Source organism: Hypanus sabinus, chromosome 28 (genome assembly GCF_030144855.1).
Source record: "Hypanus sabinus isolate sHypSab1 chromosome 28, sHypSab1.hap1, whole genome shotgun sequence".
In the NCBI taxonomy this organism is placed as follows: domain Eukaryota; kingdom Metazoa; phylum Chordata; class Chondrichthyes; order Myliobatiformes; family Dasyatidae; genus Hypanus; species Hypanus sabinus.
In genome coordinates, this window is record NC_082733.1 from 40328428 (window position 1) to 40346870 (window position 18443).

The 18443-nt window shown below is 43.8% G+C and overlaps 1 long non-coding RNA gene across 1 annotated transcript in view; it reads left to right on the top strand.

The window, feature by feature from the left end:
- The window catches only part of LOC132382617 (uncharacterized), a 60039-nt gene extending 48117 nt beyond the window's left edge, over window positions 1–11922 (top strand). The window contains exons 2-3 of the long non-coding RNA XR_009508426.1: window positions 7870–8006; window positions 11774–11922. This is a non-coding gene — a long non-coding RNA (uncharacterized LOC132382617). The remainder of the gene's footprint in view (window positions 1–7869; window positions 8007–11773) is intronic.
- Window positions 11923–18443: the final 6521 nt, after the last annotated feature.

Sequence of the window (18443 nt, forward strand, 5' to 3'; positions counted from 1 at the left end):
TTGACTGATTGTGGACTTCAGGAGAGGGAAATCAGAGGTCCATGAGTAGAGGTAGAGAGAGGGTCAGTCACTTAAATTTCTGGGTGTCACTATCTCAGAGGACTTGTCCTGGACCCATCATGTAAATATAATTGCAAAGAAAGCACGACAGCGCCTCTACTTCCTCAGGAGTCTGCAGAGATTTGGCATGTCATGACAAACCTCTGGAGATGTGTGGTGGGAAGAGTACTGACCGGCTGCATTAAGGCCTGGTGTGGGAAGAGCGTGGCCCTCCCAACCATTGAGCACATCTATGTGGAACATCGCCACAGGAAAGCAGGATCCTCACCACCCAGGCCATGCTCTTTTCTCGCTGCTGCCATCAGGTAAAGGGCCTCAGGACTCACACCACCTGGTTCAAGCACAGTTGCTACCCCTCAACCATCAGACTCTTGAACAAAAATGGATGATGCCGCTCAGCTAATTCTGGTGTTCCCACAACCAATGGTTTCACTTTAAGGACTCTTTATCTTGTTATTTCATGCTCTCGTTATTCATTGCTATCTATTTATATTTGCACTTGCACAGTTTGTTGTCTTCTGTGTTTTTGTTCTTTCATTGCTCCTCTTCGCAGTTACTATTCTATAATTTGCTACGTATGCCCATAGGATCTCAGGGTTGTATGTGGTGACATGTATGCACTCTGATAATAAATATTACTTTTGAACTTTAATATATATATAATAGTTAAATAAAGTAAATAGTGCAAAAATAGAAATAAAAAAAGTAGTGAGGTAGTGTTCATGGGTTCAATGTCCATTCGGAAATCAGATGGAAACATAGAAAACCTACAGCACAATTCAGGCCCTTTGGCCCACAAGGTTGTGCCGAACATGTCCCTACTTTAGAAATTACTAGGCTTACCTATAGCCCTCTTATTTTACTAAGCTCCATGTACCTATCTAAAAGTCTCTTAAAAGACCCTATCGTATCCGCCTCCACCACCGTTGCTGGCAGCCCATTCCACGTACTCACCACTCTCTGAGTAAAAAACTTATCCCTGACATCTCCACTGTACCTACTCCCCAGCACCTTAAACCTGTGCCCTCTTGTGGCAACCATTTTAGCCCTGGGAGAAAGCCTCTGACTATCCACATGATCAATGCCTCTCATCACCTTATGCACCTCTGTCAGGTCACCTCTCATCCTCCGTCGCTCCAAGGAGAAAAGACCGAGTTCACTCAACCCAGTAGAGCAAGTAAGTAGACTGTGTGTGAGGGAGGAAAGGCAGGTGATGGAGAAGGGATGCGCTCAGCCCGAAGATGTAGGGGAGAAGAAAGAAAAGGTTAATAAATTTGAATGCATTGTTAGGGATGAAAAGAGAGGAGGAGGTGGAGAGTATCTTAAATGTATCTATTTTAATGCTAGGAGCATTGTAAGAAAGGTGGATGAGCTTAAAGCGTGGATTGCTACCTGGAATTATGATGTTGTAACTATTAGTGAAACATGGTTGCAGGAAGGGTGTGATTGGCAACTAAATATTCCTGGATTTAGTTGCTTCAGGTGTGATAGAGTAGGAGGGGCCAGAGGAGGAGGTGTTGCATTGCTTGTCCGAGAAAATCTTATGGCCGCGCTTTGGAAGTATAGATTAGAGAGCTCCTCTAGGGAGGCTATTTGGGTGGAGTTGAGGAATGGGAAAGGTGCAGTAACACTGATAGGAGTGTTTTATAGGCCACCTAATGGGGAGCGTGAGTTGGAAGAGCAAATGTGTAAGGAGATAGCAGATATTTGTAGTAAACATAAGGTGGTGATTGTGGGAGATTTTAATTTTCCACACATAGATTGGGAAGCTCATTCTGTAAAAGGGCTGGATGGTTTAGAGTTTGTGAAATGTGTGCAGGATAGTTTTTTGCAACAATACATAGAAGTACCGACCAGAGATGGGGCAGTGTTGGATCTCCTGTTAGGGAATGCGATAGGTCAGCTGACAGATGTATGTGTTGGGGAGCACTTCGGGTCCAGTGATCACAATAGCATTAGCTTCAATATAATTATGGAGAAGGACAGGACTGGACCTAGAGTTGAGATTTTTGATTGTAGAAAGGCTAACTTTGAGGAGATGCGAAGGGATTTAGAGAGAGTGGATTGGGTCAAGTTGTTTTATGGGAAGGACGTAATAGAGAAATGGAGGTCATTTAAGGGTGAAATTATGAGGGTACAGAATCTTTATGTTCCTGTTAGGTTGAATGGAAAGGTTAAAGGTTTGAAAGCACCATGGTTTTCAAGGGATATTAGAAACTTGGTTCGGAAAAAGAGGGATGTCTACAATAGATATAAGCAGCATGGAGTAAAGGAATTGCTCGAGGAGTATAAAGAATGTAAAAGGAATCTTAAGAAAGAGATTAGAAAAGCTAAAAGAAGGTACGAGGTTGGTTTGGCAAATAAGGTGAAAGTAAATCCAAAAGGTTTCTACAGTTATATTAAAAGCAAGAGGATAATGAGGGATAAAATTGGTCCCTTAGAGAATCAGGGTGGTCAGCTATGTGTGGAGCAGAGGGAGATGGGAGAGATTTTGAATGATTTCTTCTCTTCGGTATTCACTAAGGAGAAGGATATTGAATTGTGTAAGGTGTGGGAAACAAGTAAGGAAGTTATGGAACCTATGACATTTAAAGAGGTGGAAGTACTGGTGCTTTTAAGAAATTTAAAAGTGGATAAATCTCCAGGTCCTGACAGGATATTCCCCAGGACCTTGAGGGAAGTTTGTGTAGAGATAGCAGGAGCTCTGACGGAGATCTTTCAGAAGTCATTAGAAACGGGGATTGTGCCGGAGGATTGGCGTATTGCTCATGTGGTTCCATTGTTTAAAAAGGGTTCTAGAAGGAAGCCTAGCAATTATAGACCTGTCAGTTTGACATCAGTGGTGGGTAAATTAATGGAAAGTATTCTTAGAGATAGTATTTATAATTATCTGGATAGACAGGATCTGATTAGGAGTAGCCAGCATGGATTTGTGCGTGGAAGGTCATGTTTGACAAACCTTATTGAATTTTTTGAAGAAGTTACGAGGAATGTTGACGAGGGTAAGGCAGTGGATGTAGTCTATATGGACTTCAGCAAGGCCTTTGACAAAGTTCCACATGGAAGGTTAGTTAAGAAGGTTCAGTCATTAGGTATTAATGCTGGAGTAATAAAATGGATTCAACAGTGGCTAGATGGGAGATGCCAGAGAGTAGTGGTGGATAATTGTTTATCGGGATGGAGGCCAGTTACTAGTGGGGTGCCTCAGGGATCTGTTTTGGGCCCAATGTTGTTTGTAATGTACATAAATTATCGGGATGATGGGGTGGTAAATTGGATTAGTAAGTATGCCGATGATACTAAGGTAGAAGGTGTTGTGGATAATGAGGAGGGTTTTCAAAGCTTGCAGGGAGATTTATGCCAGTTAGAAGAATGGGCTGAAAGTTGGCAGATGGAGTTTAATGCTGAGAAGTGTGAGGTTCTACATTTTGGCAGGAATAATCCAAATAGAACATATAGGGTAAATGGTAGGGCATTGAGGAATGCAGTGGAACAGAGAGATCTAGGAATAACAGTGCATAATTCCCTGAAGGTGGAGTCTCATGTAGATAGGGTGGTGAAGAAGGCTTTTGGAATGCTGGCCTTTATAAATCAGAGCATTGAGTACAGAAGTCGGGATGTAATGTTAAAATTGTACAAGGCATTGGTAAGGCCAAATTTGGAATATTGTGTACAGTTCTGGTCACCGAATTATAGGAAAGATATCAATAAATTAGAGAGAGTGCAGAGACGATTTACTAGGATGTTACCTGGGTTTCAGCACTTAAGTTACAGAGAAAGGTTGAACAAGTTAGGTCTCTATTCATTGGAGCATAGAAGGTTGAGGGGGGATTTGATCGAGGTATTTAAAATTTTGAAAGGGATAGATAGAGTTGACGTGAATAGGCTGTTTCCATTGAGAGTAGGGGAGATTCAAACGAGGGGACATGATTTGAGATTTAGGGGGCAGAAGTTTAAGGAAAGCACGAGGGGGTATTTCTTTATTCAGAGAGTGATAGCTGTGTGGAATGAGCTTCCTGTGGAAGTAGTAGAGACCAGTTCAGTTGTGTCATTTAAGGTAAAATTGGATAGGTATATAGATAGGAAAGGAGTGGAGGGTTATGGGCTGAGTGCGGGTAGCTGGGACTAGGTGAGATTAAGGGTTCGGCACGGACTAGGAGGGCCAAGATGGCCTGTTTCCGTGCTGTGATTGTTATATGGTTATTCTCATAAGGCATGCTCCCTAATCCAGGCGACATCCTTGTAAATCTCCTCTGCACCCTTTCTATGGCTTCCACATCCTTCCTGTAATGAGGCGACCAGAACTGAGCACAGTACTCCAAGTAGAGTGTGTGCCTCCAAGCTTCTGTACCTCCTCCCTGATGGTAGCAATGAGAAGAGGGCGTGTCCTGGGTGATTGGGATCCTTAATGATGGATGCCACTTTTTGAGGCCTCGCTCCTTGAAGATCTCCTGGGTACTACTGAGCCTAGTTCCCACGATGGAGCTGACTGAGTTCACAACTCTTTGCAGCTTATTTCAATCCTGTGTGGTTGCCCCTACCCCTCATCGTACCAGACGGTGATGCAGCCAGTTAGAATACTCTCCATGATATATCTGTAGAGATTTCTGGGAATGTTTTTGGTGACATAGCTAATCTCCTCAAACTCCTAATGAAATAAAGCTGCTGTTGTGCTTTCTTTGTAGCTGCATTGGGTCCAGGTTAGATCCTCAGGGATATTGACACCCAGAAACTTGAATAAAGAGCACTAGTGGCTGTAAACTGACATCATTCAAATATTTTGCACGAATGCAGTCATCAAGTATTATGTTTAATTCTATCATGTCAGGTGTTGCCTGTGTGTAAGATATCTTGCTGTGTGACCACTGGTACTAACACTCCATTGTGTGACATGTTGTTAAGCAAGCCACAACTGATGCAGCTTTCTCACAAGTTATGAATGAAATACCCAGAAAACAGATACAGATTGAATAAAGACAGGAGGTGCTGGAAATGTAGAGCTGTCGCTGCTAAATGAAAGGAAGGACTAAGTCCTGAAGAAGTTTCTTGGCCTGAAATGTTGACTGCTTATTCATTTTCATAGATGCTGCCTGACCTGCTGAGTTCCTCGCGTGTGGTGTTGCTCTAGATTTCCAGTATCTGCAGCATCTCTCGTGTTAATGAAGGAATGAGGTGGAAATGCATCGTTGGGCACGAGCGTTAAGCGGTGGAGTCCCTTTATCCTGTATTCGGTTCCACCTCTGAACTTCACTTTATTGAATGGTTAATACTGGCACCCAAGGATGGGTCTGCAGACTCTAGGGATCTTACAAAGCACGTCATGACCAACAAAGGTTGTTCCTGACTGGTCCACAGCTATTTCTCACTGCATTAGTATGATATGGCTTCATGGACTAAGGAATAACTTTGTTTTAAAAAATGCTGGAAATAATCAGTCAGGGAACTGTTATGAAGCGAGAAAGGGAGTTAATGGTTATGGTTGATGAACTTCATTGAACTTTTCTTCTTCTTCTTCTGAAGTCCATCACCCCAACTGGGACAGTAGCTCGCCAGAGTTCTCCATCCTGGACCAGTCTTTCAATTTGGCCCTAGGTGTAGCTCATCTTTGAAGATTATTCCTCTCTCAGGGATGAGGTTTTTGGAGCTCCTGATGCTCTGGGTTCTAACAGGATGGGGTTGCTAGTCCCATGCCCAACACTCTGTCTTTTGCAGCTGGGCTTGTGACTGTCCATGGCCAAGTTCACCGGACCTTAAGGTTTCTCGCATTTTGCTTTTGTTCTCTATCTCCACCAGTGGTACACCCTGACGGAAGTGCATAACATTTTCAAAGAGCGGAGCGGCCACTTTGACACCACATTGCAAAGACCCCGGAAAGACCTAAGCCCTTGGGAATGGCTCCATCACCCGATCTTCCCTTCAGGTCACATGCAGCCCTGATTTAGATATACAATACCATTCCATTGAATCCAAATTGTGGAATTTCCTCCACTGCATTGTGAGAGCATCTTTATCATTGAACAATGCGGAAGTTTAAGAAGGTCATAAAGTTATAAAGCACGTTGCAGACATTTACGCTACACGAGACGTTTACACCACACGCTGCATCCGCAAAGCAAACAGCATTACGAAGGACCCCACGCACCCCTCATACAAACTCTTCTCCCTCCTGCCATCTGGGAAAAGGCACCGAAGCAGTCAGGCTTTTACGGCCAAACTATGTAACAGTTTCTTCCCCCAAGCCATCAGACTCCTCAGTACCCAGAGCCTGGACTGACACTAACTTACTGCCCTCTACTGTGCCTATTGTCTTGCTTATTATTTATTGTAATGCCTGCACTGTTTTGTGCACTTTATGCAGTCCTGGGTAGGTCTGTAGTCTAGTATAGTTTTTTCTTGTCTGTGTTGTTTTTACATTGTTCAGTGTAGTTTTTGTACTGTTTCATGTAGAACCATGGTCCTGAAAAACGTCTCATTTTTACCAGCAGTTATGGTCGAAATAACATTAAAAAGTGACCTAACTTGACACACCTGCACAAAAAGAGGCACTTTTGCCATCTACTCTTTGACAAACTGTTATTACGGCCAGTCCTATCAACCTGTACCTGGACCATAGCCCTCCCATCCATGTATTTATCTTGTTTTAAATGTTCCAATCAAACTGCATCCACTGGCAGCTCGTTTTACACCTGGACCACCCTCTGATTGACGGTTTCTCCTTAGGTTCCTTTTAAATAGGACCTCTAATTTTAGTCTCACCCAACCTCAGTGGAAAAAGCCCACTTGCATTTACCCGTCTATACTCCTCAGAGCTGTGTACACCCCTATCAAATCTTCTTCATTCTCCTACCCTCCACGTAATAAAGTCCTAACCTATTCAACCTTTCCCTGTAACTCGGGTCTTCAAGTCCCTGTAATATCTTTCTAAACTTTCTAAACTTCCAATCATATTGATAAGTTTCTGGTAGGTAGGTGACCAAAACTGCACACAATGCTCTAAATTCACCAACTTACCAACATCTTATACAACTTCAACATAACATCGCAACTGCTGTACTCAATATTCTGATTTATAAAGGCCAATGTGCCAGAAGTTCTCTTTAGGACCCTTTCCCTATACGTGATGGTACTTCCAAGGAATTATGGATCTGTGTTCCCAAATCCCTCTGTTCTACAGCAGTCCTCAGAGTCCTGTGTTCACTGGGTATGTGTCACCCTGGTTTGTCCTCACAAAGTGAAACACCTCAGATTTGTCTGTAGTAATTTCCATCTACCTTTTATTTTCTCAGTCTGTCCAGATCCTGCTGCAAGCTTTCACAGCCTCTCCTGCTGTCCACTGTGCTTCCCCACAGTTCAAAGTAAAAAATCACCAAATCACTGAAATCACAGGATCTTAAGGGTCTGTGGGAGATTGTGATGGTTCCTCCATGTTTTGATGGTTAAGGCGAGCATAGAAGGCATTGATCTAATCAGGAAGAGAGGCCCTGTTGTCACCTATGTCACCTGATCTCACTTTGTAAGAGGAGATAGCATTCAGGCCCTGCCATAGGTGTCATGCATACTTCACTGATCCAGGTTTAATCTGGATTTGCCACTTCATCCATGAGATAGCTTTCTGGAGATTGTACTTGGACCTCTTATAATTTTCTTGGTTGTCAGACTTGAATGCCTCTGATCTGGCCCTCAACAGATTATGGATCTCAGGGTTCATCCAGGGCTTCTGGCTGGGGAATACTCCGAGTGATTTTGTGGGGATGCACTCATCTGAAACTGTTTTTGTGAGGTCCCTGACAATTGTATGTATTCATTCAGATCCATGGATGAGTCCTTGAACACAGTCCGGTGCACTGACTTGAAGCAATCCTGTAGCTGTTCCTCTGCCTCCTGCAACCACCTCTGTGAAGTCCCAATCTCTGGAGCCTTTGTCCTTAGCCTCTACCTGTATGCAGGTAGGAGAAGGACGGCTAAATGATCAGATTTCTCGAAATGCAGTCTGGGCAAGCAACATTTGGTATTCCTTAGTAAAGCAGTGGTCTAGTGTGTTGGGAACGCTGGTGCTACAGGTTATATGCTGATGGTAATTGAACAGGGATTTCTTCAAACAAGCCAGATAAGAAGCAATACACACAAAATGCTGGAGGAACTCAGCAGGTCAGGCAGCTTCTATGTAGGGGATTAAACAGTCGACATTTCAGGCGGGGTAAGGGGAAAGAGGATAGCTTGGAGATGATCGGTGAAGCCAGGTGGGTGGGGAAGGTAGAGGAAGGAATTTGATAGGAGAGGAGAGTGGACCGGGGAGAAAGGAAAGGAGAAGAGAGCTCAGAGAGAGGTGATAAGCAGATAAAAAGAGAACGAGGCCAGTGGGGAAAAGAAGAAGAGGGGAGGGAGTAGAAATATGTTTATATTGGAAGAAGAAATCAATACCCATACTATCTGGTTGGAGGCTACCAGACAGAGAGCATGGCCTCATCATGATATAAGCTATCTTATGTAGTTATATTTATAATGGCTTTTATTAGTATTGTTTTCTTTATCTTATTGCATTTTTTATGCTGCATCAGATCCGAAGTAACAATTATTTTGTTCTTCTTTACACTTGTCATTGAATAGCCTTGAATCTTAAAATATATATCAAAATATTTGGCTTCTCCGAGAATTGTGCCTTTAAGAAATCACACCCTTCTCTGTCCGCTGTGCAGTGCATTTTCGGGAGATGTGCAAAGTTGGATGGACTCCCACTTTAATGTTTGTTTCTGAGCATAAACCACCCAATCACCATTTCAAACTGGATTTAGGCCAATTTAGTGATTTTTTTTTTGCAGGAGTCCCAACTGGGCATTAGAATTAAATGTAGTCGTGTTTAACAAACCAAAGTAAAATGGATTCATTCCAGATTTGTCTCAGCATTTACTGACCAACCTAGATGTTATTTCACTGGCTTGCATTGATCACATGCTCTTTTGGGGTGCTCTGATTGGAGGAGGGTTGGGGACTCCAGAATCATTCTGCACCTTAAACTTAATGATGCTGGATATCCAGAGGATTTATATTTAGCAGAAACTTTGACTTCACACTCCACAATGAGGCTACACTCAGGTTGGCGGAGCAATACAATATATTTTGTCTGGGTAGCTTCAAACCTGATGGCATGAACATTGATTTCTTTAACTTCTCCCACTCCTTCCATCTTTTTCCATTCTCCAACCTGGCACCCCTCTTACCCCTTCTCTTCTTCTCGCCTGACATCAACTCCATCTGGTGCCCCTCCTCCTTCCCTTTCTCCCATGGTCCACTGTCCTCTCCTATCAGATTCCTTCTTCTTCAGCTCTTTAACTTTTCTACCTATCACCTCCCAGATTCCTACTTCATTCCCCACCTTCCTCCACCCTCCCAGTTTTTCCACCGTCACCTGGCTTCCATCACCTGCCAGCTTGTCCTCCTTCCCCTCCCTCCTGCCTTCTTATGCTGGCTTTTACCCCCTTCCTTTCTGGTCTTAGTGAAGGGTCCGCCCCATAGACCCCTCCATAGATGTTGCCTGCCTTGCTGAGTTCCTCCAGCATTTGGTGTTTGTTGCTCAAGATTTCAGCATCTGTGAATTCTCTTGTGTTTATGAACTCACCAGGTGTATAATGCTGTCCAAGTCAAATGTAATCCCTTTGCGTGAGGGAACCCCATGATAAAAGCTTGCCAAATGGGTGGATCGTTCACCAAGGACTGTCCATTGCATGACCTCCCACTTTGAATCCTCACACCTTTCTATCATTGCTCCTACCATTTTCCGAAAGCCTACTGGAGTGCAGACAGGCTTCGTTACACAACTGGATTTGCTTTAACTGTTAATGAACAGCCCATAAAAGTTTCCAAAGCAAATGAAAACAGCACAGGTTTTGTTTAATGCCCCGGCCATTTTTCTGTCCGGTTTTTGCTTCTGGCACTGCTCAGGAGTTTCATCTTGAATCCTTGGAAACCCCAGGATAATCTTGGAGATTTGGCAACCTTAATCCACAGCTGTGCCAAATTTTCCATTAGTCTCCACCTCACAAAAAATGACTTTATTTATTTATTATTTGGTGATGTAGTGTGGAATAAGCCCCTAAGGCCCAACGAGCTGCACCGCCCAGCAACCCAGGACAATTTAGAATGGCCAAGATACTCACTAACTGGAACAAGGGAGGAATCCCACACAGTCACAGGGAGAATGTGCAAACTCCTTACAGACAGTGCTGGAATTGAACTCTGAACTCTGACGCCCCAGTTGTAGAAGCATTGCGGTAACTCCCACTCCATTGTGGCGTCCCTTGCAGTTTACTGACAGCTGACATTCGGCATGCCAATGAAAATGATGGAGTTTGTAAATACTGTGGAGTGATGGCAAATTCCAATGTCTCATACGCTCATTAATTCATTTTAGACCATTGAACACTACAGGCCCTTTGGCCCACAATGTTGTGTCGATCTTTTAACCTCCTCCCAAAGAAATGTAACCCTTCCCTCCCACATATCCTCCATTTTTCAATCATCCATGTGCCTATCTAAGAGACTCTTAAATGCCCTGATGTATCTGCCCCTACCACCACCTCTGGTAGGGCTTTCTATGCACCCATCTCGCTCTGTGTAAAAAACCTACCTCTTACATCCCCTTATACTTTCCTCCAATCACCTTAAAATTATGCCCTTTTTTACCAGCCATTTCTGCTCTGGGAAAAAGGCACTGGCTGTCCACTTTATCAATGCCTCTACCATCTAGTGCTCCTCTATTAAGTCATCCTTCTTCGCTCCAGAGAGAAAAGCCTTAGTTTGCACAACCTTTACTCGTAAGACATGTTCTCTAATCCAGGAAGCATCCTGGTGACTCTCCACAAGCTTCCAATTCCTTCTGATAATGAGGTGACCATGATAATTTTATATATTTTTTGGAGTTTTGGTTGCCACTGACAAAACCTCCACTCAGTCTCATCTCTGATTTCCTGGGTGACTTGCTAGGATATTTCACAGGGTGCTTAAGAGCTGACCACATAGTTGTCTGTTTGCCAGCTGCAAGCCTTGAGCCATCACACAAAGATTGAATTAGCGCGTACACTCAGTTCATGGTCTTCTGCTGCTGCAGCCTACCCACTTCAAGGTTCGATGTGTTGTGCGTTCAGAGAAGCTCCTCTGCACATCGCTGTTGTAACGTGTGGTCACTTGAGTTACTGTTGCCTTTCTATCAGCTAGAACACGTTCCTTCCCCATTCTGATGTTTGGTCTGAGCAACGACTGAACCTCTTGACCATGTCTGCATGCTTTTAAGCATTGAGTTGCTGCCACGTGATTGGCTGATTAGATATTTGCATGAATGAGCAGGTGTACAGATGCACCTGATAAAATAGCCATGGAATGTATAATGATACTTTTTTAGGTTTAGTTTTTGGGACTTTAGAGGTGGTCCATCACTTTGTTTTTAAAAAAAATATTTCAATGGTCTCCATCTGGCAAAAATATCCTTGTTCCTGAAAGCACACCCCTCAGGTATCTGTCATCCAAATGCATCATTAATTTGCCAATGCAAATGAAGCTGAGGCTGCTTATAGCCACTGCTAAAGTTTTTGATTTTAAACTGGTGTCGTCTTTTAAATCCCAGTGCGAGCAGAGCGGATGGTTGTGAACGGGGATGTTTACACTGTGTTTTAACCCCATCTGTTGCATTCTGTTACAAGTTTTGTGTCTGTGTGGGCAGGAGGCATGAGGGCTGGTGACCACCCCATAGGTCAGCAAGTCAGCGAGCCCAGAACTTGAGGCCTGGTATCCGAGATCCCCCCCTTGGCGAGTTCTGGGGTTGGTAATGAAGACTGAAGCCAGAAGTCCTGTCCGTGGCCTGGAATTCAGATCCTGTCATAGGTGAGTCCTGGGGCTGGAAGAGCCTGTTACTGTGCTGTATCTCTAAATATAAATAAAAAGAAGTCTTGATGTATTCCCATCAATAATTAAGTCTCTTCCAGTGCCATTCTATTGAGTTTACTACTGTACCTAATGCTTCTTGAAGCAGATCTAGAAACCAAAGTCCCTTACGAGCTGACCTTATTCCATTCGGGGGATATTGAAACCTTGCTCCCTATCTTCTCAGCACAAACCCATTTCCTCCCACCCCCTCTCACTACCTCTGTGTTTGCTGACCTGCACTGCCTTCGAGCTTTGCAAGACTTCAAATGGAATCTTTTCATCTTTATTTTAAAAATCCTCTTTTTCCACCTTTCCTATGTCTGTAATCTCCTTACAATATCCTGAGACATTTCCACTTCTGTAATTTTGGCCTCTTGCTCAACCCTGGGTTTAATTGCTCCACCATTAGCAGGCATACCTCGAGCTGTCAGGGCCCTAAGATGTGGAATTTTTTTCTCTTTAGCCTCTCCGCACTCTTACATCCGTCTGCTTTATAACACTCCTTAAGATCTGCCTTTATCACCCACCTTTGGCTTCTTTGCTCTAGTATTTTGCTCTGTCTCTTGTCATTCACACTAAGGATTTATGCTACACTGTGTTTAAGTGCAGTGTGGATGCATATTCAGTTTTTTTTAAAAAACAAAGGCAACCTAGCCCTTCTCACTAAGTTCCAAGTGTAAAGTAAATTTATTCTCAAAGTATGTATGTGTCACCATATTCTACCCTGACACTCATTTTTCTTGCAGGCATTCACAATAGAATAAAAAAAATAGGGCCAATGAGAAAACTACACACAAAGTCTGACGTGCTGAAGAAGACTAACTGTGCAAATAGAAATTATATGATCATAAATAATAATCATCAGCAGAATATGATGTGGGCAATCATGGTCTTCCATCTGTCTTTAATCTGAGAAGTTCTAATAAGGCAAACTGTGCAAGTGCAAAAAAGTTATTTATAATAATAAATAAGTTAGTAAGGAAGTAAATAAATAATATTGAGGACATTTTCCGTGAGATTTTTTAAAGAACCGGGTGAAAAATGAAATTATAATTTGTGTAAGAACAAAATAGACAGAACCAGAAGGGAACTGATTAGCAACTTATGAACCCTTGGCTCAGCTCATCTCAGAAATTCTCTCCACCCACCACAAACACCGATGTGTGAACTGGCACAGCAGCTAATATGCCCTGTTTTCTCCCATCAATTCCCAATCTTATGTCAGTCCTGCTTCCTCTCACTCGTATGACCGTGTTTCAACTAAAACATGTTTTTTAGCTTTTTGAAAAGTTCAGCAGGATAAGCGTGTTCATAAAGAAAATTACCCAGGCTGCTGCTGAGCAATTCACTCCATGGCCACTTTATTAGGGATCTCCTGTGTCTAATAAAGTGGCCACTGAGTGTTTGTCCATGGTCTTCTGCTGTTGTAGCCCATCCACTGCAAGGTTCAACGTGTTGTGTGTTCAGAGGTATCTTCTGCACGCCACTGTTGTAACATATAGTTGTTTGAGGTACTGTCACCTTCCTGTCAGCTTGAACCAGTCTGGCCATTTATCTCCGACCTCTCTCATTAACAAAGCAATTTTGCCCACAGACCTGCCGCTCACTGGATGTTTTTTGTTTCTCGCACCATTATCTGTAAGCTCTAGAGACTGTTGTATGTGAAAATCCTAGGAGATCAGTAGTTCCTGAGATACTCAGACCACCCCATCTGGCACCGACAACCATTCTACAGTCAAAGTCACTTAGATCACGTTTCTTCCCCATTCTGATGTTTGGCCTGGACCAACAACTGAACCTCTTGACCATGTCTGAATGCTTTTATGCACTGAGTTGCTGCCACATGATTGGCTGATTAGATATTTGTATTAAAAGCACATGTGCAGGGGTACTTAATAAAGTGGCTCCTGAGTGTCTGTCTAATTTTCAACTGAACATCGCATTGAATTTTAGCGTATGTTGTTTAAAAGAGGTAACACAAACTATTGAGGGAATTTACAATGCATAACACTCTGGAGGAACTCAGTAAGTCAGTCAGCGTCAATGGAGGGAAATGATCTGAGCTGGAGGGAAAGAGAGAGAAATAGCTAGTATTAAGGTGAGGTAGGGTTTGGAGCAAGAGCAGGTGGATGATAGGTAAGGAGGGGGAAGATGGGCAGTTGGAGGAAGTTCAGAGAGTAGGAATGAAATAATGAACTGGAAGGTGATTGGTGGAGGAGGCAAAGGGATAAAGAAGATGGAATCTGATAGAAGAGGACAGTGGACCATGGAATAAAGGAAAGGAAATGAGGATGAGAACCAGAGGAAGGAATGTGTTGCTGATGGGCAGATTGAGAAGGTGGAGAAGGGGAATGAGAAAGGGTGATATGGGAAAACAATTTGGGGGTAGGGTGGAACAGAGGGGTGTGGTAACTGGATGTTAGTGAAATTAATGTACTTGTCATCAGTTTAAAGAGTAACAGGGTGAAAAAGGTAACACATACAAAATGCTGGAGGAACTCAACAGGTCAGGTGCATCTATAGAGGGAAATACACAGTCAGTGTTTGGGGCCAAGACCCTCCACTGAGACCGGGAATGAAGGGAGCAGAATGCGGAATAAGAAGATGGAGGTAGTGGAAGGAGCACCAGGTGGCAGGTGATAGGTGAGGCCAGTAAGGGGGAAGGTGGTTGGGTGAGGTGGGGGGGTGAAGTGAGAAGCTGGGTGGGGAGAGGCGGAAGAGGGAAAGGGCTGAAGAAAGAATCTGATAGGAGAAGGGAGTGGACGATGGAAGGAAGGGGAGGAGGAGGGGCATCAGAGGAAGGTGAAAGGAGAATGGGTGAGAGGGGAAACAGACTGGGGCGTGGAAAAAGAGAGAAGATGGATGTTCCCCTCCAGAGATGCTGCCTGGCTTGTTGAGTTCTTCCAGCATTTTGTGTGTGTTTCCAGCACCTGCAGAATCTCTTGTGTTAATGACTCAGTACCATTGCTCTCTTTTTGCACTGCTTATTTAATTTATTGTAAATTATAGCTGCTTAACAACTAATTTCAAGACATCTGTCAGTAATATTAAACCTGATTCTGGTTCCGGGACTGTGGAGGGTAAGGAAAGTGCCAGCAATAACCATGTCCAACAAGCTAGAATCTACTCAGTGAGTTTCCCACCACCAAAGCTCTGAGGCCCACCGCCGACCAGAACTTTAACAGGACCAGGTGTATAAACAATACCGTGGCCATGAGAGCAGCTCAAAGGCTGAATATCCTGCAGCAGTTGACTCATCTCGTGACCTTCTAAGCCTTTCCACCAAGACACACATCAGGAATGTGATGGTCCATTGGCCTGAATATGTGCTTGGAGGCTGGATGCCATCCAGGGCAAAGCAGCTTGCTGGCTTGACATTCAGTCTATCACACTGAGTATTCTCTCATTCCAACGCCAATGTACCGTGGCTACCGCATGTTGCTCCTGCATCTGCATCAGATTTCCTGCATCTGCAGAATCTTCTGTGTTTACGAAGCGCTGGTCCTCGAATGTGTCTAGCCTCAACTTGGGGGATCTTGTTGGTTTCTGGTCAGAGTTAGGGTAGGTTCCCTACGATGGACTTGTCAACGCTTGCAAGTTAATATGCTCTTTTAGCCACCTCTTATCATTCATTTGATAAAGACAATTTTGCTGTCTTGTTATTTTATCAGCCAGTTCCACTAATGGATTGCCAAGTGACTGGGGGGGGTGGTTCAAATGTCTTCCTAGTGCCTGAAGCTTCCGAAATGTATGGTGATTGATTACCAAATGTTCTTCAACAATAGCGCCCAAACCTGTGAACTGTACCACCATAAACTAGCTCTACAAGTTTCCCTCTAAGCCATAAATCATCCTGATTTTTCTCCAAATCCCATCTTTCTCCAAAATCCGATTATTCCTTCACTTTTGCTGGGGTCTAAATCACAGAAGTCCTTTCTCAACAGTGTCACCACCTCACAGATTCAAGGCACCTTCTCTGTTGAGTTCTAGTTGCCTCATTATGGGAAGGATGTGGAAGCTTTAAGAGAGGGTGCAGAGGAGATTTACCAGGATGCTGCCCGCATTAAAGAGACTGTCTTATGAGAATAGGTTGAGTAAGCTAAGGCTTTTGTCTTTGAAGTGAAGAAAGCTATGTACAAGAAAAGAATCATCAATCAAGTGGAGATCATGGAGATTCTGCAGATGCTGGAAATCCGGAGTAACACACACAGAATACGAGAGAAACTCAGCAGGTCAGACAGCATCTACGGATAGTAATAAAGAGTCGACAATTTGGACCGAGACCCTTCATTAGGACTGGAAACCGAAGGGAAAGAAGCCAGAAGTGGATAACCATAGACTTTTTCCCAGGACAGAAATGGCTAATACAAGAGGGCAGAATTTTAAGGTGATTCGATATTTATTGCTTTTTCTTAATTATTGTTATTTTTCTCTCTTGTATTTGCATGTTGTTTGTTTGGCTGCCATGTTGAATGTGTTCTTTCAGTGACTCTATTATGGCCCTTTGATTTATTGAGTATGCCCACAAGAAAATGAATCACAGGTTTGTGGTGACATAAATGTACTTTGATGATAAATTTACTTTGAACTTTGAACTTTGATCCAAGAGAAAGAGCAGCTAAATTAATGATAAAGAAATAAATACAGATCAGAAATCTGACAGGAAACATTCTGTAAATTTAAAATGGCATTGCGTGTTACAGCAATGTTGTTTGTTTGACAAAGGATAGGACAGGGCTCACTATTTTTTCCTGGTTTTATAATGGAGGTCGATTGCCTGTGGAAGTGGTGCGGTGATGCAATTAATATTTTCTGCATCATGACTGGAGCAAACAATCACTGACCTCTGATGTGCCCTTTCTTGATTTCCTACAACTTTGCAACGGTATTATGGAGATAGGTGTCTGCAACTGGAAGTGTGGCGGAGACAAGGTTATGAAGGGTAGATGCGAGAAGGCTTTTTCCACTGAGGCGGGGTGAGGTTAGAGCTAGAAGTCATGGGTTAAGGGTGATGGGTGAAGGGTGGAAATGTGTAAGGGGAGCCTGAAGGGGCATTTCTTCACTCAGAGAGTGCTGAGAGTGTGGAATGAGCTCCCAATGGAAGTGATGTATGTGGGTTCGATTTCAACATTTAAGAGAAGTTTGGATAGGTACGTGGATAGGAGGGGTATGGGGAGCTACGGCCTGGCTGTACATCAATGGGACCAGGCAGCATAATAGCTCGGACTGGACTAAATGGGTAAAAGGGCGTGTTTCTGTGCTGTGGTGTTCTATGACCCTAGGAGGTGGGAAGTGAGGAGAGGGGGTAAGGGAAATGGAGGAAGTGAAGGATTAAAAAGAACTAGAAAGAGAGAAGAAGTAAGAGGTGAAGGGTAGAAGAAGGGGGGGAGAGAGGAGAGATGGGCTAGAGAGGAAAGAGTAGGAAAGGACATAGAACATAGAACATTACAGCACAGAATAGGCCCTTTGGCCTTGAAGTTGTGCCGACCATTTAACCTACTCTAAGATCAATCTAACCTTTTCTTCATATACAGCCTTCCATTTTTCTATCATCCACGAGTCTATCTATGAGTTTCCCTAGTGTATCTGTGCCTAAAACTACTCCTGGCATTTCACATACCCCCCACTGTCTGTGTCAAGAACTTACCTCTGACAATCTCCCTGTACTTTCCTCCAATCATCTTATAATTTTGCCCTCTTATATGAGACATTGCCATCCTGGGATAAAGTCTCTGGCCTCTTGTACACCTCTAACAAGTCATCTCTTATCCTCCATCGCTCCAAAGAGAAAAACCCTAGCTTACTCAACCTATTTTCATAGGACATGCTCTCTAATCCAGGCAGCATCCTGGTGAATCTCCTCTGCACCCTCTCTAATCCAGGCAGCGTCCTGGTGAATCTCCTCTGCATCCTCTCTAATCCAGGCAGCATCCTGGTGAATCTCCTCAGCACCCTCTCTAAACCAGGCAGCATCCTGGTAAATCTCCTCAGCACCCTCTCTAAACCAGGCAGCATCCTGGTAAATCTCCTCTGCACCCTCTCTAATCCAGGCAGCATCCTGGTGAATCTGCTCTGCACCCTCTCTAATCCAGGCAGCATCCTGGTGAATCTGCTCAGCACCCTCTCTAAACCAGGCAGCATCCTGGTGAATCTGCTCTGCACCCTCTCTAATCCAGGCAGCATCCTGGTGAATCTGCTCTGCACCCTCTCTAATCCAGGCAGCATCCTGGTGAATCTCCTCTGCATCCTCTCTAATCCAGGCAGCATCCTGGTGAATCTCCTCAGCACCCTCTCTAAACCAGGCAGCATCCTGGTAAATCTCCTCAGCACCCTCTCTAATCCAGGCAGCATCCTGGTAAATCTCCTCTGCACCCTCTCTAATCCAGGCAGCATCCTGGTGAATCTGCTCTGCACCCTCTCTAATCCAGGCAGCATCCTGGTGAATCTCCTCAGCACCCTCTCTAAAC